General features: G+C 52.9%; 1 protein-coding gene across 2 annotated transcripts in view; it reads left to right on the forward strand.

Moving 5' to 3' along the window:
- The first annotated feature begins 697 nt into the window (after window positions 1-697).
- Window positions 698-25,402, forward strand: part of CDH22 (cadherin 22) — a 123,660-nt gene continuing 98,955 nt past the window's right edge. For both annotated transcript variants that reach the window (XM_082359461.1, XM_082359462.1), the window contains exon 1: window positions 698-993. The gene's annotated coding sequence lies outside the window, so the exon portion shown is untranslated. The remainder of the gene's footprint in view (window positions 994-25,402) is intronic.

The raw sequence follows: 25,402 nt of genomic DNA on the forward strand, positions 1-25,402 counted from the left end.
GGTGTTTCAGGGCAGGGGAGGGGCTGGATGGGGGTGGGGGGATTTTATTGGGCGGCTCTGGGGGCCAAGGTGGCGCTAAATTTAGGATGGGGATGTCTTTCCTGTTTACTTAGTTGGTTGCAGGATGTCCAGCATCCCATCCCCCACCCCCAAGAGGAAAAGCCCCCGGGCACTTGACCTCGCACCTCCCTGGAGATTGGGCCCCCGGCCTCAACGCGCAGCGACTGCTTCTGAAACTGGCGGGTCAGTGCCGGGGAGGGGGGGGGGCTTCTTGGCAGCCAGCCAGGGGCGGCCACTGGAGAAACCTGCCCCCACTCTCCACTGCGCCCCTCTCCTCTGAAGCCGGCCTCCCATAGTAGTGGGAAGAAAATGTGGAACCCTGGACGCAGTGAAGTCAAGTGGTGGAGAAGGGGCGAGTCTCAAACTGGGTGTCTCCAGAGGAGCTGCCAAGCTGAGAGGGAGACGGTGCCCCTCCTGGGGGCGCTCCCTTCGCGTGGATCTGCGGTTGGAAGGAGGAGGGGTACTGTCCCCCGGGGGTTCCTGGAACGAGGCAGCCGGTGGGACTGAGAGGCCGGCCCCTCCCGGCGGGGGAGGGGCGCGATCCGGGGGCGGGGGCCGGGGCTCCCCGGCTTCGGCGTCCCGGCCGGGCGACCGCCTGCGGCTCGGCGCGGCGCTGCGCTCCGGCCGGGCTGGCGCTGCATTCTCCGAGTCTCCACCAGAGGCTGCGGGAGCTAGGAAGGGATCCGTCCCTTGCACATTTCCCCCCTAGTCAGACACGCACACTCCCTCGCTCCCGCTCGCTCACTCCCTCGCTCTCCCTCGCTCACACACACGCGCGCACACGCCGCCGCGGCTCCCCCTCTCGCGCCCGCTCTCCCTCCGGCTCCTCCGGGCGGCCGCCGCGCTCCGGACTCGCCCGCCCGCGCCGGGGCTCCCGCCCCACGCAGCGTCCCGAGGCTGCAGGACTGGGAGAGCCCCGGGCCGCTCCCCGAGGTAAGAGCGCGGGGTGCCGCGGGAGGGGCGGCCGGATCGCCGCCGAAGGGAGGCTGCCCAGTCGCGAGGAAGCCCCCTGGCCGGCGGGAGCCGCCCGGCAGGCGGCGCGGGGGGGGCGAGCCTCCCGCCGCAGGAGGAGCCCGGGTGCCCGCGCCCGGGCCCCGCGCGCCCCCTCCTCTCGGCGGGGCAGGCAAGGAGGGAGTTTCCCACGTCCAAACTTTCCCCGGCGCGGAGCCGAGCCGCCTCTCGGCCCGGAGCCAGCGGTCCCCGCCCGCCCCCCACCCCATCCGCCGCGCGCCCCGGAGCCTCTGGGACCCCCGCGGGTCGCCGGGTGGCAGCGCCGGGGGCCAAGCGCGCGCGCCGAAAGGGGCTGGGGAGGTGGCGCACAGCCTCGACACGGGGACGGGGACCCAGGCGCTCCCGGCGCCCCCCACCCTCTTCTACCAGGTTTCGGCTCCCGGGCCCCTCCCAGAGGCGGGGTCCGAGCCGGGAAATACAGCACGGCGTGAGTGTGTGCGCGGGTGTGTATGTGTGTGTGCGCGCGCGCGAGGTCGTGCCGCGTCCGGGGGCACCCAGAAGCCGACTTAAGCCGCGGCAACACGCGCGGCTGCGGCCACCTCGGGAGGAGGGGGAGAGCTGGCCCACGGGGACCCACCCCCCGCCGGCCCCACCAGCGCGACCTCTCTACCCTGGGGCCGTCGGGCCGGTGAGCGAAGGGCAGCGCTGCCCTCTTCCCTTAGCATCTGGCTCCGGCCACACTGTCCCTTCAACGGAATAAGGACAGGGCCGACAGCCTCACGTCTAAAGGGAGCGTCACTTGGGACTGACCCTAGGGCGCCCGGGCGCTGATGAGGGAGTTGTGGATTGTGTGGGCGCGCTGGGTGCTGGGCGGCCCGCAGAGGGCACAGTCGGAACCCATCTTACTAGGGCCTCCGGACTTGACCTCCCCTCTCCATCTTCCCTGGGGCTGCCAGGCGCCTGCCCCAGCCGGGGCGTGGGGGGGTGGGGCTGGAGACCACCAGGCGGGGCTGCAGCAGGAGGAGCTAATCCGGAGTCCCTCGGGGTCTCCCCGAGCTGCAGGGGCACCCCCTGGTGGCGGGCAGAGAAGCCGCCGTTTGAAGCCGCCGTTTCCAACACTCGCGCTTCTGGGAACCCTCGTGTCTTCTCTACCACCCCTCTGGGGCTGGCCTAAGGCTGCCCAAACCAACTCTTTTCTGTGTCTGATTCAAGTTTTCTCTGGGTCCCTGGGTCTGGCCAAGGTGCCCCGAGCACCGGCAGCGGCTCATCTGAGGGTTTTACCTGCTGCCAGCCCTTTGTCGGCCCCTCCTGCGAGGTTCTGGATCTTCTCCTCTTTCTCCCCCACTAGTCAGCGCCACTGCCCTACATCAGCATCACCATTGCCTTGGAACCCATAGGCTCCTCCCTAACCATCATGGCTCTCTGTCCCTCATTAGTACCCCATATATTTGTCTATCAATGCCCACTCCGTCCCCCTTAATTACCCCTATTAACCGGTCCTTTTGGGGATTCTGTCTCCACACCCATCCTTTGGTCTTTGCCCATCTATGACCATTTCTCCTCCACCCATCTTCCATCCTGCCTGCCTCAGTTTCCCTCTGCAGCAGTCACCCCCTCCCTGGCCCAGCTACTTCTCCAGCCCCTCTTCCTCTCCATCTCCCAGTGTCTGGGATGCTCCTCTTCCGTTCCTCCGGGAAGGAAAGGCCACTGTCGACAGTTTAACCCTGCTTCCTAGGGGTGTCTGCATGCCCACCTAAGACCACCCCCTCCAGTGCCTGTGGGGCAGGTGCTTTGCAAAAGCAGCCAGGTCTCTCTCAACCAAGGGGCAGCTGCCTTTCCTGAGAAGCCCTCTCACCTGGCTCCTGGCGATGAGGAACCCCCTCCCCTATTCCTGACTGTGAGCACATTAGAGACCCTTGGACCCCGCTCTTTCCACTTTCAGAATCCCAGGTCACACGGTAAGCTATAGCCAGAGACAGAATAGGAACCCAGGTGTCCTGACTTCCAGGCCTTACCAATTCTCCTTATATGTCGGGCAGGTCTGGGGGGAGACGAAACAGTTTCCTGCCTTCACACTGCAAGCAGAACAAGAAGACCCCTGCTTAAATGAAAGAGGTGTTTAAATGAGACCCCCATGCTCCTCTGCCAGTACCCAGGGAAAGCCGTTGAAATCCCTTTTGCAGAGAAGCCTAAATAACAGACACTGAGGACGCAGCTCGGCCCCTAAATGTTCAGTGTTCCCCCCGGCAAGTCCCAGCCCTTCTATAAAAAGTGTGTGTGCACGGAGGGGGTGGCTGTGATCTCCAGCCGTTTCAGTTGGTCTGGAATAATTGTGCCTAGAGGCAGGACTTCCAATTCCCCAGCCATTTCCCAAGGCTCTGCTTTTTCCGAGGACTTCGCAGGAGCTCTGTGCTCCACGGCCCTCTGAGGGGGCCTGGGCAGGGACCCCAGGAGGGCCTGTCTCCTCCGAGTTAGCAAAGTTTGGAGCAGCTAGTTTATTTACCACATGGGCGATATAGGAGTCAGCCAATTAAATCTCCTTGCCTCTCTCTCTGTTCTTTTTTTTTTTTTTTTTCCCCCTTTTTCTTCCATCAGGAAGCTCCATTCGGAAATGCAGCCTCAGGTATTCAGAGAGAAAGAGAGAGAGAGAGAGAGAGAGAGAGAGCAAGCGAGTGAGTGAGAGTGAGTGATTCCCGTTTATATAACTCAGAGCAGCAGCCAGTGCAGCTCGGCCTGGGAGGGGGTGGGAGCTGAGGATGGAGTCAGTGTTGTTCCAGGAAAGAGGAGAACATAAGGAGTTGCCTTGGGCTGGGGTTTCAGGCCTGGGGGCTTCCCCATCCTGTCCTGGGGCAACCCAAACAGGGCGGCGCTAGGGATTGGGGACAGGGAATCCACCCCTGTCAGTCCAAGAGGAGACCCAGGCCTCAGGCCAAGCTCAGGAAGAAAAGCTTCATGCCCCCAGAGAAGGTGGGTGTACCCTCCATGCCTCCCACCTCCCACACCCCCACGGGACTCCTCAGAGTGCCCTTAAGATGGGGCTCTTGACTAGAGGCCTTTGCTTCCTGGAATCTTGTGTTTTGATATAGGTCTCTCTAGAGAAAGCCTAGATTTCTTTTTTAAACTACCAAGGACAGGCTCTGACCTCAACTTTTTCATCAGGGCAATGGGCATAATTGAATTTTGCCTTTTCTCCCATGGAGGAGACAAGGACTAACAAGAAACTTGTTTGCAAAATGGTCTGAGCTCTAGGTATCTGCCAGAGGGCATGTTTTTCTCATTGAGAATGATGTAGAGTGGCTGCCGGGACAAGGTGGATGGAGGCATGGCTGTCGTGTACAGTTGGGTAGGTTGTTGACTGTCTAAGGGGACTCAGTACAAGAGACTAGGGGCTGAAATCCATCTTAAGCTCCACTCAACAAATCAGGTGCCCTAAAGGCAGACTGTGTCCTTCCTTTGGAGGAAGGGACACCATTCTCTAATTTGCAAAATAGGTTTCATATACCCTCTGGCCATGGGCCTGTAGCACTACATGCCCCCAGAGGAGGATATTTTTTTAAATTCCCACAGAGTTGCCCAACTGGGGGTTAAGGATATACACACTACTTACTCTTTAGCCCAATTCTCTAACAGTGTGGACACCCTTCTGGATACGGGAGTCTGGGTCTGAACACATGGTGTGCAGGGACCTGGAGGGATTCCCTTCCTGCCCCATGTCTCCTTCCATACCCCATCAGCAGGCCCCTTCCTGCTGTCACATAGAGATTAAGATGGGAGCTTCTTGCTCCCTCATCAGACCCACAGCCTTCAGCCATCCACTGCTACTAGCTCCCTCTTTGGTGTAATATAAATAGCTGATTAAGAACATGGGCATTGGAGTCAGACCAGCTCGGATTTGTGACTTGCTGGCTGTGTGACTTTGGGAAAGTTACTTCGCCTCTCTGAGCCTCAGTTGCCTCCACTGTGAAATGGGGGGGAAATGGTAATACCTACCTTATTGGGGTTTTGTGCATGAGTATGTATGATGCTTAGCACAGTGCCCGACACACAGGACACTCAAACAATGAAGCGGTTTTGTTACTGTTATTATCCTCTGTTTGTGTCCCTTGGTTTCCGTGGGGCTGAAGGCAGCTGTTCCTCTTGTTTGGTTTTGTGCATGACTTTGGCTGCCTGCACCCCTGCAGGAGGGTGAAGATGAGTCAGGACCACCAGGATCTGTCTCTGACCTCAGGATCCTTCAAGGGACTGGCCAGTGCCTGCATGTGGCTGGGGCATCAGAACACGTTCTAGATTCCCGGATTCATTTCCCCCTAGTCTCTACCTCTTTTGTCTTCTCCCGTCCATCCCACGATCCCTGCTCTGGCTCAGACCTCACTGGCTTTGCCTAAGCCGTTGTGGCAGCCTCCTCCCTGGCCTCCCAGCCTCTGATCCCCTCCCCACCGCAATCCCTGCTGCAGAAGAGCGATCTTTCGCCAACGCAGGTGGGATCGTGTCACTTGCTTGATTAAAACCCTCCTATGGCTCCCCATCGCCTACTGAATTAAGTCCGGACTCTGCACCGTGACATTCAAGGTCCTTGTAATCCGTCTGCATCCTCCTTTATCTCCCACTGTGCCTCCAATCCAACACTCCTGCATTCAGCCACACCTGCCCTTCTACCTGAATGCCCTTCCCCTGAAGATCTTTCAAAGCATTAAAGACCCAACTCAAATAGTACCTTGTATCCACCCAGCCGTCAGTCTAACAGTCCATCCATTTGTTATCCAGTTTAAAATATAATTTTACACATCCATATTAGATGTTTACTATGTGCTAAACGTTGTGCTAAATGCTAGAGATACAACGGAGAACAAGCAGACATGATCCCAGCCGACAGGAATCTGACGGTCCTGGGAAGGAGACAATTAAACAATTCTCATAAACCATGATAAGAGCCAATGAGGGGCCAGCATTTGCTTCCAGGAGGAAGTGGTGGTTAAGCAGAGACCTGCAGGTTGATTAGCAGCTATCTAGGAGACGAAGGGGGCGGGGCAGTGGGCAGATGGGAACAGGCTCCAGGCCAAGGAGTGCAAGGTCCAGAGCTGAGAGAGAATGTTGGAGGAGCTGCAAGTTCAGTTGGCTGAAATGGAGCACAGAGAGCCTGGGGTCCAGGTGTTGGGGTTACAGGAAACGAGGCCAGTGAGGTGGGCGGAAGCCGGTCCTGTGGGTCTTGAGAGCCACGAGGAGGAGCTTGGACTGCATCCTGAGAGCCCTGGGGAACCACTGAGGGGTTTTCAGCAGGAGAGTGGCATGATGGGATTGCCTTGAGAAGCCTCACTTTGCTGCTGGATGGAGAACGGATTGGTGGGGGAGATGGGGTCCGGAGCTGCCAGTGGCCAGGTCTGGGGAGTAGAGGAGGATGGTGAGGTTGGAGGAGTAGGATGCGCAGGGCTGGGAGATTTGGTAGATGTGGGGGACAGGAGGAGTCCTTGTTTCTGACTTGGGAAGCTATGTGGGTCTCCAAGAGGCGGAGACCAGCTGTGGACAGAGTGTATGTGAGATGCTGGTGGGACGTGCAGTGGAGATGCCCGATGGACAGTTGTGCAGAAAAGACTGGGCCACCCTGAGAGTTCTAGGCCAGAAATAGATCTTTGAAGCCACAAGGACAGATGAGATCCCCCAGAATAAGTCTGTAGAATGCAAAGAACCTTGAGGGACCCTCAAATTTCAAGGACAGGTACATCCCAGGAAGCCTTTTCTGATCCATCCAGGCACAGATGACTTCCATCTACACTGAGCCCCCTAGCAATTAGTTTAGGTTTTGTTTTGTTTTGTTTTGTTTTTCCTGTCTGCCTTGTATCATCGACTGGCTCCACAGTTCTTAACCAGGGGCGATTTTGCCCCCAGGGGACATTTGGCAATGTCTAGAGACTTCTCTGGTTGTCACAGCTGGGTAAGAAGCTGCTACTGGCATCTAGTGGGTAGGAGTGCTGAACAGCCTGCGATGCACAGGACACGCCCCACAGCAAAGAATTATGCAGCCCCGAATGTCGATAGTACAGAGGTTGAAAAGCCCAGCCATGGATGAGAAGATCCTGAAGGCAGGCTCTGGGTTTTTTCCATTTTGGTCTCCCCAGGGTCTAGCATGGCATATGACATATGGCTCACTACCCTCACTGAATCAAATTTGGGCTTGAGGAGGGGGCCTCAGTCCATGCAGCAGTGAAGCCTACAGTGCTTAAGACCCAACCCTACCCAGGGTTGCCTGGCCCATCTCCAGCAGGCTGGACCAGCCCACGATACAGGATGGAGGGAAGGATGAGCCGATGGGGCAAACCTGCTGAAAAGCTGCCAAAGACCCCAGAGATTGAGGGCATGTTGCTGTGTATATTTTGCCAGCCTCATTTTTTCCTTGTCTTGTTAACTTCTGTCATTTCTTTATCTCCCAAGTGAATATATGTTATTTTTTTTAACAGGCAAGTTACAGATAAACAATAGGAGAAACATGACAACCTACTGATTAAGAGCACGGGCTTTGGAGTCAGAGAAAGCCAAGTTTAAATCCTGGCTCTGCCACTTACTAACTTAACAGAGTGAGCCTCTGTTTCCTCGTCTGTAAAATGGTTTTAATGAACCTGCCTCGTAGGATTGTAGGGAAGAGTAAATGAGACGATATAGACAAAGGGTTTAGCCCAGCGCTGGGCTTGTAGGAAGTCTTCAATACAGAGTGACTACATAAGTGTGTGTGTGTGTAAATTTATATGTATGTATATACATGTATGTGTCTTTTTGTATATGAAAGCATCTTTAATTAGCCATGATCCACCATTTGGCTAACACTTCAGTGCATATCCTTCTGCCATGCCTGGATTTTTAAAAAATAAAAATGGCATCTTGCTTTATACATAGGCCTTTGTAACCTGCTTTTTTCACTCTATAATATATTGTGAATGTCTTGCCGTTTCGATAAATACACATCCACATCGTCATTTTTTAAGAGCTGCACGGTTCTCCATTGTGTGGCTGGACCGTAATTCATTCAACCAGCCCCCACAGTTGGACATTTGGGTTGTTTCCAGTCCTTCGCGATTACAAACAATTCTGCAATGAACATCCTTGTACAAACATCTTCACGCTCTTGTCCGATGATTTCCTCGGGGACCACTTGGACATATTTGGCAGGAGGCATGTGGCCCTGACCAGATTCCTCAAGTAGAAGCCCTTGGGCCCAGCAAGGAGGTGGCTGGGGGTCCCCGGGGAAGGGAGAGGTTGCCCGATGGCAGAGAACTCTTTTGGCCCCTGGAAAGCAGGTTCTGATGTGAAGACTGGGCTTCTCTATGAGCGAAACAGCCCCACCCTATCTCTCTGTTGTCACCGTGGTGCTTGCAGAGCGAGGCACTGGGGCTGAGGAGGTGGACTCTGTGTGTGCGTGATGGGCAGAGTGACAGGTACCAGGCAGGTGGGGACGCAAGGTGGAGGGGCCCCAGGCAGGCTGATGGATGGGTAGCCGAGGCGGACAGATACAGGTCAGTGGGCAGGCAAGATGATGGGCAGTGACGGGCTGGAAAGATTCAGGGGACCAGACACAGGACAGTGGCCTCACAGTGGAGCCCACAGGAACCAGGAGCTGAAGTCCTGTATTCAGGGACATGGGGGAGTTCCTGGGAGATGCAGCCAGGCCCCGAGGCCAAGAGGCTCCCAGGGATTCTTCTGTCATCCAAGCAGCTGTTTAGGATTAAGCATGTCAGAGCTGAAAGGATCTTTAGTGTGGATGGGCCCAACCCTATTATGCAGATGGGGAACTGAGGCCCCGGGGGAGACGGGAACTTGCCTAGGGTCCTACAGTGTCTCAGCAACGGACTGACCCCTTTGCCTCTAATTCAGTCCATTTTCATTTCCATTTTTTTAAATGATCCTCCCACCTGGGCTTGAAAGGAAGAGGACCAGGTTGGCAGAGAGGCAGGTTATGGCCCAGCGGGGGAGGGGGCTGGGAGGTCAGAGTGAGCCTGGTCATGAATTTCTCCATCTATCCTCCTCCCACGATTCTATTTCTGCCACCCTACTGTGTGCTGTTGAAAGCACAGACCCACCGTGGCTCTGCCACTTACTAGCTGAATGACCGCAGATAAATTGCCCCACCCATGCCTCAGTTTCCTCATCTGTACCGACCCCAGAGGTTTGTTGAGAGGATTACAGGAGTTAATAAAGTCCTTAGAACAGTGCTGGGACCATGCTAAGTGCTCCATGAGCCTTAATTACTAATATCCCACTATTTTGCCCTTATTTTTTTCCTTTGAATTCTGTGTCAGTGTGCACACTCACAGGCGCCTCCACAAGCACGCTGTATCCCCTTGAAGGCAAAGAATGTGTCTTTCTCATCCTGTATCTCATCTTTACCTCTTACCACCAGGGCCCTCTAGCCAGCTGGGCACATATATAGTAGGTGCTCAATAAATGCGTCTTGAAGTGGCTTGTGGTCTATATCTGGTTGAAAGACTTAGGGAAGGTTCATCAGAGGGTGGCGGCTGTGGAGCTGTGTGTTGGGGTCTAGGATGGCTTTGCGGCGGTAGAGGCGGCAGCGTGGGCATCCCCGGTTGGGGGACAGCATGAGCGAAGCGGGGAAGCTTGGTGAACGTCTGGTGACAGATCATTGCCTGCTGTGATCAGAGCACCGAGACCATAAAAGGGAGGAACGAGAGAGGCTGAGAAAGGGGGGATTCAGCAGAATTCAGAATTCATCCTCCAGGCCGGGGGATGCAGGCCATGGGGAGCTATTGACTAGAGCTTTAGGAAGATCACGCTGATGGCATTGTTTTAGGATCGACTTGAAGGAAAGAGAAAGGAAGCAGCAGGCAGGGGCAGCTGAAATCGTCCCAGAGACAAGTGAGGCTGGGGCTTGAATGAGGTCGTGGAGAACAGCTGCCAGAGGGAAAAGGCACCGAGGAAATAGGATCAACATGACTGCTGGTCGTGGAAGATGAGGAAGACAGAGAAGTAAAAAATGATGGTCTCAAGCCTGGGTGTCTGGGAGAACTGGCATGCCATCAACCACTTTGGGGGTCTATATTTGGGAGATATGGGGAAAAGCTGAGGTGCCAGCTAAGGTTATTCATCCATCCAGCCTCCCATATAAGCCATCCATCCATCCACCATCCAATCCGTCTTCCTCCTGCCCACCCGCCTCCATTTAAACATCCATCTGCCCAGTCCACCCCTCCTTCCCCCTCCTCCACCCCTCTATCCATCCACCTGTCATCCACCACAGAGGTACCACTGCCTTTCTTTCCATCTTCTGCCATCCATTTATCCACACTCATTCATCCATGATCCTCCAACTTATTCATCCATCCAAGTTACATTTCTTGTGAGCCTACAATATGCCAGGCTCTGGTAAAATCTTATCACAAGCCTTTAGAGATGCTTGATTGATAATAAAGGTAGTGATTAGAAAATCCAATAGAAGGGACCAGAATTCTTTTACCTAGAAGAAAGAAATTTGAGAGGACACTTTATGTCTCCAAAGTACGGAGGATGCCCCGAAATAAGGTGGTCTGCAGATCAGCTGTGTTCTATTCTTGCAGCTGGAGGGACTGTGGTTAGCTTGGAGGGAGGACTGCCTTATTGATCATTACAGGTGTCTGAAGTACCTACCTGATCATGTGTTTGGGCTAAAGGGGGACACAAAATCTATAGGGGTGACTTAGAGGGGATGAGTACAGACTGGTGCATTTATGGTGCAGTTAGTGGAGAAGGATTCAGGACTTGCCTTGAAGAAAGGTAGGGAAGGCGGGGCGGAGGAGCAGAGGACCACGGTGAGGGGAACTTCGGGGGAAGCAGATAAACCTGTGGCTGGGATGAGCCAGGACAAAATAGGGCACCTTAATTCTCAAAGCAACCCTTAGAGGAAGGGCCCCTCCATTCTCCTCACTCAGCTTCCATCCCTTCACAAGCCAACATTTCTCTCTGAGCACCCCGCCTCTTACACAGCACTGACCCCTCCCAAAGCCTCTCCCCCGCCTGGATTTAGCCTTGATCCCTTCACTGAGCCCCTCTTCTCTCTTCTGAGCCTTGTTTCCTCAAGATTCCCAGTCTCCTCGCAAATCCCAGGCTCTCAGCGGAGCCCCTGGCCGGAATCCCCCACTCTCAGAGCCCTCACCTCTTCTCTGAGCCCTGGTCTCTTTGTGGAAGCCCTCTCCTCTCACGGCAGATGCCCCAGCAGAGCTCTCGCTCCCCTCTGCAAGAGCCCTAGCTCCCTGCAGAGCACCCCCCCTCCTGGAGCCCCAGATCCTCTCACAGGGCCCCATCCCCTCCTGGACACCCAGGTCCCTCGCAGAGTACCTACCACTTCACTTAGCTCCTGGCCACTTTCTGCATGTACTTCCCTTGTTCTCTAACGGAATATCTGTCCCTGTTCTGAACCCTCCTCTCCTCTCTGAGGCCCCATTCCCTCGTGGAGCCCTCCTGCCTGCCCGCATCTCAGGGACCAGACCTTGCTCTCCAGCCTCTGTCGAGCAGCAGGCAGTGGCTTCAGCTCCACAGCCATCCCTGGGGCTCTGCATCAACCCAGTCAGCCCACAAGACCCTCCCCACAGCCTGTGCAGTACCCTGGGGGGCTTTGGGGATGGAGGGACTCATAGGTGCCCAAGTGGGCTGGACTGGGGGCAGAGACCAGCAGCTTTGGCAGCTCAGCTCGATTCGTGGGCTGGGAGAAGCTGGAGACTACTGCTGCTTCTGGGTTAGGAAAACAATCACAAATTAGAGAAAATGCTTTGGGAAATTGCTCTGCTGTTTGAGAGGAGGTCGCCTTGGGAGGGAGGGAAAGAGGCCCTAAGCCAGCAATGGCTCCCCGTGGCCTCGCCCATCGGCTCCAGACCATCTGCTTGGCGTTCGAGGCCCCAAGCGTGGTCACCGGCCGAGTGCTGACACCCACCTGGTCCAGCTAAGCCATTGCTCCAAGGTCCATTCTCACCTGCGGAACTTTGCTCACCCGGGCTGAACTCTTCCGCTCATTTAGCGTGAGCGCTTCCTTCCGGTCCTTCACGAACCATTGTTAGCTGTCTTGACTCTTTGACAGTCCCTCAAGGACAGGAACCACGTCTTGTACTACTAGCAGACAGGCAGATGGATCTGGGCACCCATCCTCATCTGATACATATTGGCTGGGTGGCCTTGGGCAAGTCTCTTTGACTTTCTGAGCCTCAGTTTCCTCATCTGTAAAGAGGGAAGAGTAAGACCTCCCTTGCTGAGTTGTTACTGGGAATGAATGAGATAAGGGGCACACAGTGCCCTGCTCACTATAGGTATCAAGTTAATGAAGATGACCCTCTGCATCTTGTAGCCAGATCAGAACAGTGGGCCATGGGAGCCTGCATTTATCTATGAATATGCACTTATCAGCAACATCCCCAGCTGCCCTCTTTGTACCTGTCTGTCCATCATTCCCCTATGGAGAAGATACAAAAAGAGGGCACGTGAGCTTCAGGACAAGCACTTGGGGGTTCCTGATATAAGAAGAGGAAGCAATAGATGTTGAATTTTATGAGTCTTCTGGCCATCAGGCAAGACTCAAGCCAGACCATCTTCTGTCAGGAGGAATTAGGACAGTAGCCAAGATCTTGGGTTCTGGAGCCAGACTGCCTGGGTTTGAGTCTGCACCTTCCTAGCTGCCTGACCTTGAACAAGTGACTTAACCACCTCATTTCCCCATCTGTAAAATAAGAATGATAATCACAGTACCTGCTTCATAGGGTGCGGTGAGGATTAAAAGAGCTAATATTTGTAAAGTGCTTAGAACAGTGTCTGGTACCTACTAAACTCTAGAAAAGGGTTTGTCAAATAAAACTGATGAAGGATTCAGGGACATAGGGCAGCAGGGAGGCTCAAGCAGGATAGGAGATGGGCTTTCAGAATTGGGTTTTTGCAGCGCTAGAGTCCAGCCAGTTGCCCGTCAAATTGGCCTCTTTCTAAATAACGAGAGCACGGGATGCTCTCTAAGTAAAAGGGCTTTTTCTGGAGATCACTGGAGTGCTTCATTTGGAGAAGGATGGGCCCAGGCACATTGCACACAGAGGCTGCCTCTGCAGAGGGCAGCAGGGAAAGGGATCCAGGGCTCTCAGTAGCACCTCTGAGCCCTGAGGGTCTCACCTGCCCTTTCTGTGGCCCAGTGGAGGTTCCCTCCTGGCATGACTATTCTCTTCCTGCCAATGACAGGTGAGACCAACTGCTGGTCCCTATGATGGAGGGGGACCAAGACGCTTTGTCAGGGGGTCTCAGAGAATTCCCTCCCACAGGCTGTCTGAGCAGGGAGTGGAGGGTGTGTCCTGGGATCCGCTGCTCACTGCAGCACTGGGAAAGTACAGAGGACCAGGCATGGTCCTTGCCCTTGAAGAAATTTGGGAGAAACAGATAATTCCTGGAGTCCCTCCTCTCCTTGGGCCTCAGTTTCCTCATTTGTTCTCTTCCTTTTTACAGAGTGGTCCCTCCACCTGCCCCTCTCTCTTTATCCTCCTCACAAGGCTCCTCCCCAAGCAGAGGATGGGAGGGACCCCCAGGGAGGAGAGAGAGTTTGTACAAACTGGGGGCATGACTGGAACTTCTGATTGGCTGGTCAGGGCCATTCTTTTCCCTGGTTGCCATAGCAGCCATTTCCTGGGATTGTCAGTGATGAAACTCATAACATTGTTTTCAAATAATCTGTGTAATTGAAATAACAATTGAGCTGTTAACTCGTCTCTCACACTTGGGCTGGGACAGAGCATCCTTTCCTTACACCCTCCTGCCCACCCCAGGAAGCTCTGGTCCCTCTCCATCTCCTCTCTGAGAACCCAGCCCCTTCCTTGGGTTGGAGGAAAAAGGAGGTAAATTTATTATAAAATCCTAGAAACTCAGGCCCCCAGAGTTGAACCAGAACTTAGAAACCAGAATCCACCCCCCCATCTTTTGCAACCAGAGGCACAGAAGAGGAAGGGGCTTAACCAGGGTCACGCAGGAAGGAAACAGCTGAACTAAGACATGCATGTCTGTTCGTCAGTGGAGGTTGGAGTTGATGTGTTGCATTGAGGGGTTGATAGAAGTCCATAGAACTGCCCTCTCTAAGGACTTGAGCTTGTATGAATCCTTACCTACTCCTACCCCCATTTTACACGTGAATAACTGAGGACCTGAGAAATTAAGCTTAATACACGTGTTTTTTATAACTTTTCAGAAAATACCTATTGAATGGGTGGTCTCAAAGAGCACAGACCGCTTCTCTCTCTCTTCACTCCCTTCCCCACCAACAAGGAACTAAGAGCTGGCTTCTTCAGTCAGAGGACTTCTTGGAAAAGGGGGTTGAGAGCGATGTGGGGACGTGTGGCTTAGAGGAAGAGGAGGACAGATTCCTGGAGGAGATAATAGGAGGAGGGAATTCCGCAGTACCGAACCGCGCCCCCGCTCCCCGCCCACCATCCACCCCTAGTCAGAGGCTGCGTATTCAGAAGCATAAACATGAGCAACGCAGATCCTTGCCCAATCCTCAGCCTGGGATGGACTGAAAAATGGAAGAAGCAAGGCCTCTTCTATTAGTAAATGTCTCCATGCACATGTGGGAATGCAGGTCTGCACAGACAGCTCCCTATATTGGCAGCTTCACTGAAGATAAAAGCACTTTAAAAAAGGGGGGGGAGGGGGGGGGGCGTGTCTGGTAGCTGTCCAAGGTGCTCGCTGGGTCTGCAGACTGTGGATGGCTGGGCCAGCAGGCACTTGCTGGGACTGGGGGTGGGGACAGTTCTCTGAATGTGAGACTGGGTAACAGCAAGAGGCTGGCTTCCTTCCCTGGATTCTAGAGTGCTGGAACCGCTCAGGGTCTTGGCAACCATCTACTCCCTCCGTTCATTCATTCTTACTTATTCAACATTTATTGAGCACCTACTCTGTACCAGGCATTGTGTGGGCCATGAGGATATGAGAACTAGGGACACCCAGTCTCCATCTTCAAGGGCTCTTTCAGTCTTTTGGGGAAGACACACACACACACACACACACACACACACACACACACCCTTTGTGGGGGAAGTGACTTGGGCTCAGTGTTAAAGGATGAATAGGAGTTCTCCAGGTGGATAATGGAGCAAATAGCATTTCAGAGGGGCAGCATAAGAAAAGAAAGGGAAGTATTCATAGTTTAGAGAGCAGTGAGAAGTTCTGTGTGGCTCAAGTTTTGGCTCAAGTATTGGTTCTGGAGAAGGTCAGTGACTTGTCCAAAGTGCCACCTTGAGCTGGGGCACAGCTAGAGCTAAAACATGATACCTTACTTTGTCAGAGAACCAGAACTTCAGAGCTAGTTGGGTCTTTGAAAGACTCTAGTCCAAACTGCCCATTTTTCAGATGGGAAAATAGAGGGTCAGGGATGTTCAGTATTGTGCTTGGGATCGCACAGTAAGGATGTGGCAGAGCTGGGATTTGAAATCTGGTCTGTTTGATATTAAAGCCTGAACTGTGTTCACAGAACAAAAGCTGGGAGCAGGGTGAGTGCCACCTCAGCTCAGCTGGAGAGGGCTTGGTCAAGGTCAGGCTGCCCCAGCGGGACCTTTCCCTGGCGTGGGATGGGCAGCCTGGGCCAGCTCCTGTCCCATTGTTGGCACTCAGCACTTGCACAGGAAGAGCACGACTCCAGCAGGAAAGCTCAGCAGCAAGGCTTCCTCTTGGCTGGAGTGAGCCTGGTCCTACTTGCAGTGCTGCCCCGACTCTCCGAGTGACCTTGGGCAAGACATTACCTCTCTCCAGGTCTTACTTTCCACAGTCATCTATATCATAGCAGTATCCTCCTTGCCTTCTCTCTGGGGCAGTTGTTCTTAATGGTGAGGAGGAAGGGGGCATGACTTGGACCCGTAGCGGACATCTGGCAGTGTCTGGAAACAGTCTGGTTGACAGGGGTGCTACTGGCAGCTAGTGGGTAGAGGCCAGGGGTGCTGCTGAACAGCCTACAGGGAGCAGGACCGCCCCCTGCCACAGAGAATCATCCAGCCCAGGATGTCAACAGTGCCGAGGTGGAGGGGTCCTGCGGTCCGAGCCTTGTTTGTGAAGATCAAATGAGGCCACAAGGGTGGGCACCGAGGGCTGTGCAGAGGTGCACCCCAAGCCGTAACGTAGAGAAGCAGAAGTGACCTTGATGTTGGGCAGACCTGGCTGTGTTGAGAAGTACTTAACCTCTCTGAGCCTTCGTTGCTTCATCAGTGAAACAGAGGCAGTAATAATAGCACCCATCTCAGGAGACTGTTGAGAGGGGTGTGATGAGATCACGTATGCAGATGGCAGAGGAAAACGGCAACACGGGAAGTTGGGGGGCCCCCCACCCTGAACCCCTCTACTGCAGACGCAAATGCTGAGCCTTTAAGCTCAAACTGCAGAGCCAGCTCCGCCATGCAGAGCTAAGGGATCTTGGGCAACCTACCCACTCTGTGCCTCAATTTCTCATCTGTAAAATGGGGAAGACAATAGTACCTACCATATAGGTTTGGTGGGAAGGTTAAAAATGAGTTAACAGACGTAAAGCACTTAGAATGGCACAGAGTAAGTGCTATGCCAATGTTAGCTACTATTGTTGTTATGTTGTTGTTGTCGTTGTTATTATTCTATGGATTCTATCTGGAACAAGGCACTCACACAAGTTGCAAAAGGTGCCTCAGACACTAGCTTCTCCAGATGCCGTCTCTCTACAACTTTCTGCCTGTCCCTCCCCCGCTACCCAAGCCTCCCATGGACCCGGCTTAGGGCCTCTGCGACCCTGCCGAGGCTGCTGGTCTCCCTCTCCACAGCTCCCACCCTGCTTGTCTATAGCTTCACGAATCCCATCTCCACCCTTACCCTCCTCCTCTCCTGTTGAGTCCACCAGAGCCAGAGATGGCTGTGAGAAGCTGAATCCATGGGGAGGGAGACATGGGCACCTGTACCTCACTCTATAACTCAGGCCCCATTACACCAGCTCTCAGCCCTGAACACTCATATCCTGAGCGCTCTGGCCCACCTGGACTAGCCCTTGACTAACCCTTCAGAGAATGGATAAATTCTTTAGCACAGGGTTTCGCAACCTCAGCACTACTGACACTTGGGGCTGGATAATTCTTTGTTGAGGAGGGCTTCTCTGTGCATTGTAGGATGTTTAAAGCATCCCTGGTCTCTACTAAGTAGATACCAATGGTTCCCCTCCTCCAGATGCAACAACCAGAAATGAGCCCAGACATTGCCAAATGTCCCCTGGGTGGCAAAATCATCTTTGGTGGAGAATCACCATTCTAGAACTTTGTTATAAAATGTGAGTTTCTGTCTTATGGTATCCTGGCAGAGATGCTTTTAAAACCTAATGAATGCCCTCAGATTGGGCCCCTGATGCCACCCTCAACTTTATCCCATTTTACAACCAAAATTCTAATCCTTTGACCCATTGGCAAAATCGATTGGCCACAAGCATCAGGCTCAACTCCCAAACTCTAGGACCTAACCCAAAACCCTGAATCTTAATCTTAAATCCAAAACTTCAACCTATTTCCCAAATCCCACACCTTAATTCAAATTCTAATCCTAAACCCTTGACCTGTTCTAAAACTTCAGATTTCTTAACCTCAAACAGAATTCGAAATCCACAGGTTAAATACATATATGTATATGTATAATATATATATATATTTATATATAAATACATAAATATATATAAAACTGAATCACTTTGCTGTACACCAGAAACAAACACAACATTGTAAATCAACTATACTTTGATTTAAAAAGAAAGAGAAATCAATCCATCAATCAATCCACAGGTTAGCCCCAATAGGAAACCTACATCTCCAGATCCTTCCGGCACCAGCTCCTAATCCCGGTCCCTGTCCCTTCTGGCCTCTGGAGATCCTTTGTTCGAGCTTCTAGCCTCCTCCCCTCCAAGGTAGCCCCAGGTCCCCAGGGAGAGGCAGGAAGGTCCAGGGAGTAAGAAGCTCCAGGAGGCAACTCTGTCTCATAACCCGTCCCTCACACTACCCCAGGCATCCCATCTGGAAATCCTATTATTTATTCATTTGCTTATTCAAACATTTAATGAGCACCCACTCTCCAGACTTTGTGTTGGATACTAGAAAAACAGCAGAGAATTGGCTCCATTGCTGCCTACTGTCTACTGGGGAAGAGAAAGAAATAGACAAACAAGTAGACAGAGAGTTCAAAACAATGATTCCAGAGTCATTCGAGAAATGACCACCAAGCACCTATTATATGCCAAGCACCATTCTAAGTGCTGGTGATACAGCCCTGAGCACAAAAGACAAAGCTCCTACACGAGCTTCCATTAAAGGGCAAGGAGGCAGATAATAAATCAGTAAATGTATGCTATATCAGACAGTGTTGAGTTCTGTCTATCTCAGGGAAGGTCTCACATTTAAGCCGACATCCAAAGGAAGGGAAAGAGTAAACCATGCAGATATCAGGGGCAAGGGTGTTCTAGGCCAGAGGAGCAGCAAATGCAAAGGGCCTGAGGTGGGAACATGCCTGTTACATTCAGAGAACAGCTATAGACGGTCAGTGTGGCTGGAATGGGGAGGGAGCAGGGATGGTAAGAGGAGGTCGGGAAGTAACAAGCAGCCAGATCGTGCTGGGTCTTATGAACCATTTTATCCAGAGTGAGACAAGAAGCCCAAGGAATTTGGAGAGGAGGAGTGTTATGATCTGATTTATGTTTTGACACCATCACTGAGAACAGTCTGTAGGGGGCAAAGGCAGAAGCAGGGGGACCAGCGAGGAGGCAGTGACCCAGGTGAGAGATGAGGGTGGCTTGGACCAGGCTGTGAACAAAGAAGGTGGTGAGAATAGTCAGATTCTGGATCTATTCTGAGGTAGCGCTGGCGGGATTTGCCGATGGATTGGATGGAGGGTGTGAGATAGAGTGAAGTCAAGAAGGACTGCAAGTCTTTTGGCGGAAGCAGCTGGGATCATGGAGTTGCCAGTTACTGAAATGGGAAAGCTGGAAGAGGAGCAGCTTTAAATTGATTTTCTTTTACTATTATTTGGTGAGGGGTGGGGATAGAAGTCAGGAGTTCCGCTTTAGACATGATGAGTTTGGAGTGCATTTTAGACATCCAAGTGGAGACGTTGAACAGGCAGGTGGATTTAGGAGTTGGGGTTATGGGAGGAATCTGAGTTGGACGCAGACACTTGGGCATCATCAATAAATCGATGGGGTTTCAAGTTGTGGGATCGCATGTGATGACCTAGGGAGTAGGTGTAGACAGAAAAGACGAGCAGCCCAAGGACTAAGCTCTGGGCCCCACCAGCATATGGGGGAGATGAGGTAGAAACAGCAAAAGGGACAGTGAAATGGACAAGGTAGTGAGGTACAGGGTGCTGGGAGGGGCGCGTGATGCTGTCTTTGCTCCCGGTCCCTTTCTTTTGCAGTTGTTATCCTACCTTTTAATGAAGTCGTGAGTTAACACAGAGAAGTTGCTGACAGAGAAGGGAGTTGATACTGGGCAAAGGGAAAAGAGAAGAGAGACATGAAATCTAGAGCAGCCAGGGGAAGCTTCATGTATCGGAGGTGACATTGGAGCCTGGCTTTGAGCAATTAATAAAAAATCCCCCATCAGACAAGATTGGGGGAAAAGCATTGCAGGGAGAAGGAACAGCGCATGCAAAGGTTCAGAGGCCTATGACCACCAGGGTACACAAACCGAGCTCATGGTTCCTGACCCTCCAAACCTACATGACTCACTCCGCCTCTGTTCCCCACATCACCACTGGGTCCTCCTTGGAATCCTCCCGACAGGTCCCTCTCCCTTACCTCCCCGGAGCACTCCTGCTGTGTCCTGAGGATTCTGCCTCCTGCAGATCTCTAGAAACAGCCCTCTCCCCTCCATCCTCCCTGCCCCCACCCGAGACCGGCTCACCATTATCACTCACGTGGACAACAGCTGCTTCTTCCATCTCCCCGTTTCTTTCTCAGCCACCCTGTGAGGGTCCCTGCAGGGTAAGGGGCGCCCATCTGCTTTACACGCACAACAGCCTGGGTGTTTAAAAATGGGATAAGGTTGATGGCGATCCTCTGCTTCACAAGCTTTCAACAGCTTTCCATCACTATCAGGACAAAATTTAAAATTTAACAAGGCCCTCGAGGCCCTTTGTGGTGTGGCCCCCTGCCTGCTTTTCTAGCCTCATTTCAGCCCTCCTTCCCCATCACTCCTGATGCGCCAACCTCCTGCTGCCTTTCAGGTTTCTCAACTCCGCAATCCATCCAGCCTCAGGGCCTTTACCGGTGCTGTTCCCTCCACTTGTCCGCGCTCTCCCTCCCCCACCCCACCACTGCAGTTAACACCCACTCACCCCTCCAGCCTGAGAAAATCGGACATCCTCAGGGAACCCTTCCCAGAGCCCCAGACCGGACCAGCCCCCTGTTTGATGCCCTACTTGCTCCCCCATAACTTTATTTAGTCATCGTCATCGTTTTTGTTTTGTTTTTTTTGGCCGCGACCAGGGATCAAACCTGTGCCCCCTGAAGTGGAAGCGCAGAGTCTCAACCACTGGACCACCAGGGAAGCCCAATCATCATTTGTTTTAATGCAGTCCTGAGTTAATAAGGATAATAATAGCTAACAATTATTGAGTACTTCGTGCTCAATAATAAATGATAGTATATTACATGTTTTCCCATATTTTTAGTCATTTCATTGCTCAAACAACCCAATGAGGTAGCTACTATTCTTATTCCCGTTCTACAGATGAAGAAACTGAGGCCCAGAAGGGGTTATTTGGGCTGTAAGATCACACAGATATCTTAAAAAAGAGTGGATATATGTACATGTATAACTGATTCACTTTGCTGTACAGCAGAAGCTAACACAACATTGTAAAGCAACTAGACTCCAGTAAAAATTAAAAAAACAAAACAAAACATCACACAGATAGTGAAGAGCCAAACTGGCATATGGACCCAGGCAGCCTGGGGGTCCAGAGCCCGCAAACGTCTGTCTTTTCTGCTTGATGTTAAACCCCATGAGATGAGGGACCATGTCTATCTTGCTCACAGCTTCGTCCCCCGCATCCTTCAGAGGGTGCGGTAAATGTTGAATGAATGAATGAATGAATAGGAGTTTAAGCAGTACAAGGTTTGTGGTGTGGGAATGCAAGCAAGGAGGCTGGAGTGATGGACAGGACGAGACATGAAAAGCCCTGTATGGCAGCCAAAGGAGTCCAGACTTGGCTGTGGTTCATGGGAACCATGGAGCTTTCTTGAGCAGAGGAGGGTGGAGCTCCGATAAGTATGTTAGAGAGATCCCGCTGCTGGCAGTTGTGGAGGAGAGCCAGAGGTGGGGTCCTTTCCTGCCCAGTAGCCAGGCGAGACTGGCACCTGCCCCCTCCCACTTGGCCCTATTAGCATTCCGCGTGTGGCTTGGGCTCCACAATTAACACAAAGGTACAGTCATTCATTCTGACTGGCGGACTCGGGGATCAGCCAATCGGGGGCTGGCTGTGCGGGGCTTCTGCTGGGAAGGCATGTCACAGCACAGCGGCCACCGAAATGAAAAGCTATTAATAATGATCCTGGAACTTCACTCCCATCAGCTGTTTGTTTAAAGGTGTTCCGTACTTGGAACTGCCTGATTTATGTGGGCAATAATGCGCCCTGGTCAGTCCGCACTTTTTAAAGCAGCGCTAATGGGGTGAGACCGAGACCCCGGGGGTTGCTGGGGAATAAGGCTTGAAGGCCAGGCCTGGTCAGCCTCAAACCTCAACTCCCTGCCCAGCACCATCTTAAAAGGCCCTGGAGATTACAAAAAAGGAAGAGCTGAAAGAGACAGGAGAGCTGGCTTCAAATCCCAGCCGCTACACTTGACCGACTGAAGCTGTCTCTTCCCCCGCACCCCCCGCCCCAGCCTCAGCTTCCTCATCTGCACTTTGAGTAAAAGAACACCCAAATGGCAGGGTTGTTAGGAGCATCCGTGAGAAGCATACAGTAAGGGCTCAATAACGTCTTCGTTTTCTCCCCCATCTCTTTTTTTCAATGGAAAACTTCCCCACCACCTGCCCAGTCCTCTCCAGGAAGGAGAAGCAGTCAATCCACTTCAATGTTTATCAAGGACCTATGGTTGCAATTTGATTTGAATTTCTGAAGGCCTCACAACAACAAGGAGAGACATAGTATCGTGCCCATTTTAGAGATGGGAAAGCTGAGGCTCAGAGGAAGAAGAGACAAGACTAAGGCGACCCAGCTCAAAGTCCACTACAATGTGAGTTCCAAATGGGCAGAGATTGGATCTATTTTGTCTGCTACTGAGTACCCAGCACTTTGCACAATGCCTGGCACAGAATAGAAGTGCAATGATTGTTGAGTTGCAAACAAAAAGTGTCAGAACCCTGAATCTTTGACTTGGAGGCCTACTGCCCTTTCCGTGTTGAATCCCAGGGGTAGACACAGTCAGAAGAGCTGGGTGCTACCCCCCACCTCCTGGGTAAGTTATGTAATGGGGACATCGCATCAAATGACTCTAGGGAGGGGTTTCTCAGCCTCGGCACTATTGACATCTTGGGTTGGATAATTCTCTGTTGTGTGTGTGGAGGGGGGGACTGTCCTGTGTACTACAAGATGTTTCACAGTAGCACCACCCACTAGATGCCAGTAGCACCCCTCCAGCTGTGACAAGCAAAAGTGTCTCCATACATTGCAAATGTCCCTGGGGGTCAAAATCGCCCCTGGTTGGGAACCACTGTTCTAAGAGTTTTCTCCAAACATCACACAACCTCTGCACAACAGAGGGTTATGTCGTGGAAGTCTGGCGGGGAGACGAGACTTGAACTCATGACCCAGCCATGACCCGAGAGGACATATCATATTGATATTTTCACAGAGTCACATTTTCCCACTTGGCCTGTTAGAGGGCAATTCTGTTTGTCAGAGCCAATCGCCTGGCAGTTTCTGCTGCTGATGCTAACCTGGTCCACACACAGAAGGTCACTACCTTTTGTGTAAGGTGAATTTCCCAGAATGCATTGCAGCTAAAACCAGGGACTGCTAGGTCCCTATTAGGTTCAGAGGTGAAGAAGAGAAGATCTGAGGCTGTTGGGGATGAAGCCTAGGAATGATCTGGGCTGGTCTCCAGAGAGGCTCTGGAGGATCTGGAGACAAGAGAAAGCCATAGACAGGTCAGGGGGCAGGTACAGCTTCAGCAAAGATGAGGAGGCAGGAGTGAGCAGTGGCAGGGAGTGGGGGAAAAAATGGCCTGTACCCATCCCAGAAGGATAGACACAAGGACATCCTTCCTTCTCCAACGGGCCCTGCCTCTCACTTTCCCACCTGAGGAAGCTACCCCTTTTCCCCCGGGTACACAGTTCCTCCTAGCTCCAAGTCTTTCCCTCCAAGCCTCCTTCCCACTGGGACTCATTACACAGAGGTGGCCTGGAGGGGCAGGAAAGGTGGATGCTTTGGTGTGGGACACCGAGGGTTTCAATCGCAGATTGGAACTTACAGCCCTGTGGCCTTGGCCCAGTCATATGACGGAGGGCGACTGACAGTCAAAATATTTAACAATTGGCACAGCACAGGCACTGACCAGTCAGAGCAGATGACACCTGGAAAAAAAACAAAAACAAAAACAGTAGTGCTGGCTGAACACCCATCAGGCCTGCCTCTGCACCTCTACTCCACCTCCACAGAATAGTGACACATCTGCGCTGTGCGGCTATGGGAAGAAATAGAGGAAAAGTGCCCAGCACAGCAACTTGCATACAGCAGGCAATCAATAAATATGCCTTAGCTTCCCCAGAGGATCCAGAAGGTGCTGAGGTCCCTGCAGCGGACCCTGGATGCCAGCAAAGACTTCTCTCTTTCCAGATGTTGAGGAAGCTTTCTAGTGATTCCGCCCCGCCTCGCCCACTGCCCCAACCCTCCAGGGCTCAGGAGCACAGGCTGGAGAGATGCACGGGGCCCAAATACATCAACTACAACCAGCGCGCTGAGGCTGTGGGCCCTGGACCCTTACCCCCAGGGGCCCTGGAACACCAACTGTCACCTGTCCCAGGAGGACCCGGATCTGTCACTCCATCCTGGCCCAGCCAGCCCCCCTCTCGGTATGTTTAGGCAGCTTGTCATCATGAAATCCATTTTCTTTTTCCTTACCATATCTATTTTTCTAATTCTTACTTAACGAGCTCCCCTGAAAATAAGAAAATCATTGGAACAATTTCCTTAAGTGTGAAAGATTAGTCTGAAATCGGCATTAAGGGGACTAATTACCTTCATTCTCCCACCTTTCTGACAGCCGTTTGTTAGGGGCAAGGTCTCATTCATCTGCTGCTCAGGGAAGGCCGTCAACGTTTGGCTGCGATGGAATTCTCTGCTCTTGCTTTTACTCACAGGGTGCGTGTGTGTGTGCGCGCGCGCGCGCGCGTGCGTGTGTGTGTGTGTGTGTGTGTGTGTGTGTGAAAGAGAGAGACAAATGGGAAGTGGGCACAGACAAGAGCAGAATGTCCCATGGGCAGGTCTGGGGGTGGGGGGAGAGTGGGGTCCTGTTCAGGGTCAGGGGTGGGTGGGTACCTGGGGGTGGGGGTGAAGGCAGGATCCTGCCACGCAAGCTCCTCACAAACACCTCCCCAGGGACCTCGATTCCCCACCGCTGACTCACTGGATGGCTTTGGGAAGTCGCTTTGTGTCTTTGGGCCCATCTTCTCATCGGTTAAACGAGAGTAGGGAATTCCCTAGCAGTCCCTTGGTTAGGACTCCGAGCTTTCACAGCCGAGGGCCCGGGTTCGATCCCTGCACGGGGAATTAAGATCCCACAGGCTGCATGGTGTGGCCAAAAAAGAAAAAAAAAAAAAGTAAAATGAGGGTGATTTCCCATAGCTACAGTAACAGCACTCTCGGGGTTTCATGGAGACCAGGCACTGCACAGGTGACCCGGTTAATCCTGGCTATAGCCCCAAGGGCAGCCATCGTCACTAGCTCAGTGTACACAGGAGAGAGTGGACGATCAGAGACGTTAGGGAACATGCCCCAGGTCACGCACACAGCGAGTTCAGAGCTGCAGGTGGAACCTGGGTCTGTCTGATTCTGGAGCTCAGGCCCTGTCCACTCTACCTGGACTGCAGACCTCCATCTCCTCCCAGAGTAGCACTCCCAGAGAACACAGAGTCTGAAGACCTGGGCTCCAACCCCAAATGGAGCTCATACCAGTGGTGACACCTCCAGGCATCTCTCTGAGCCTCGGTTTTCTCCTCTGTGAAATGGGGATGGTTGTCATGCTTCCCACCATAGAAGGATGTGGCGAGGCCCACATGTTGGAAGGGAAACATGAGGTGGCCAAGTGAAGGATGGCAGCAGCGAAGCTCATTTGAGGGCGGAGGACTCAGGGAGAGGCAAAAACTTGCACAAAGGCATCCTCGGAGTCTGCGGAAGCTGGGGACAAGAACC

Source organism: Balaenoptera borealis (genome assembly GCF_965194805.1).
Source record: "Balaenoptera borealis genome assembly, chromosome: 16".
Taxonomy (NCBI): Eukaryota; Metazoa; Chordata; class Mammalia; order Artiodactyla; family Balaenopteridae; genus Balaenoptera; species Balaenoptera borealis.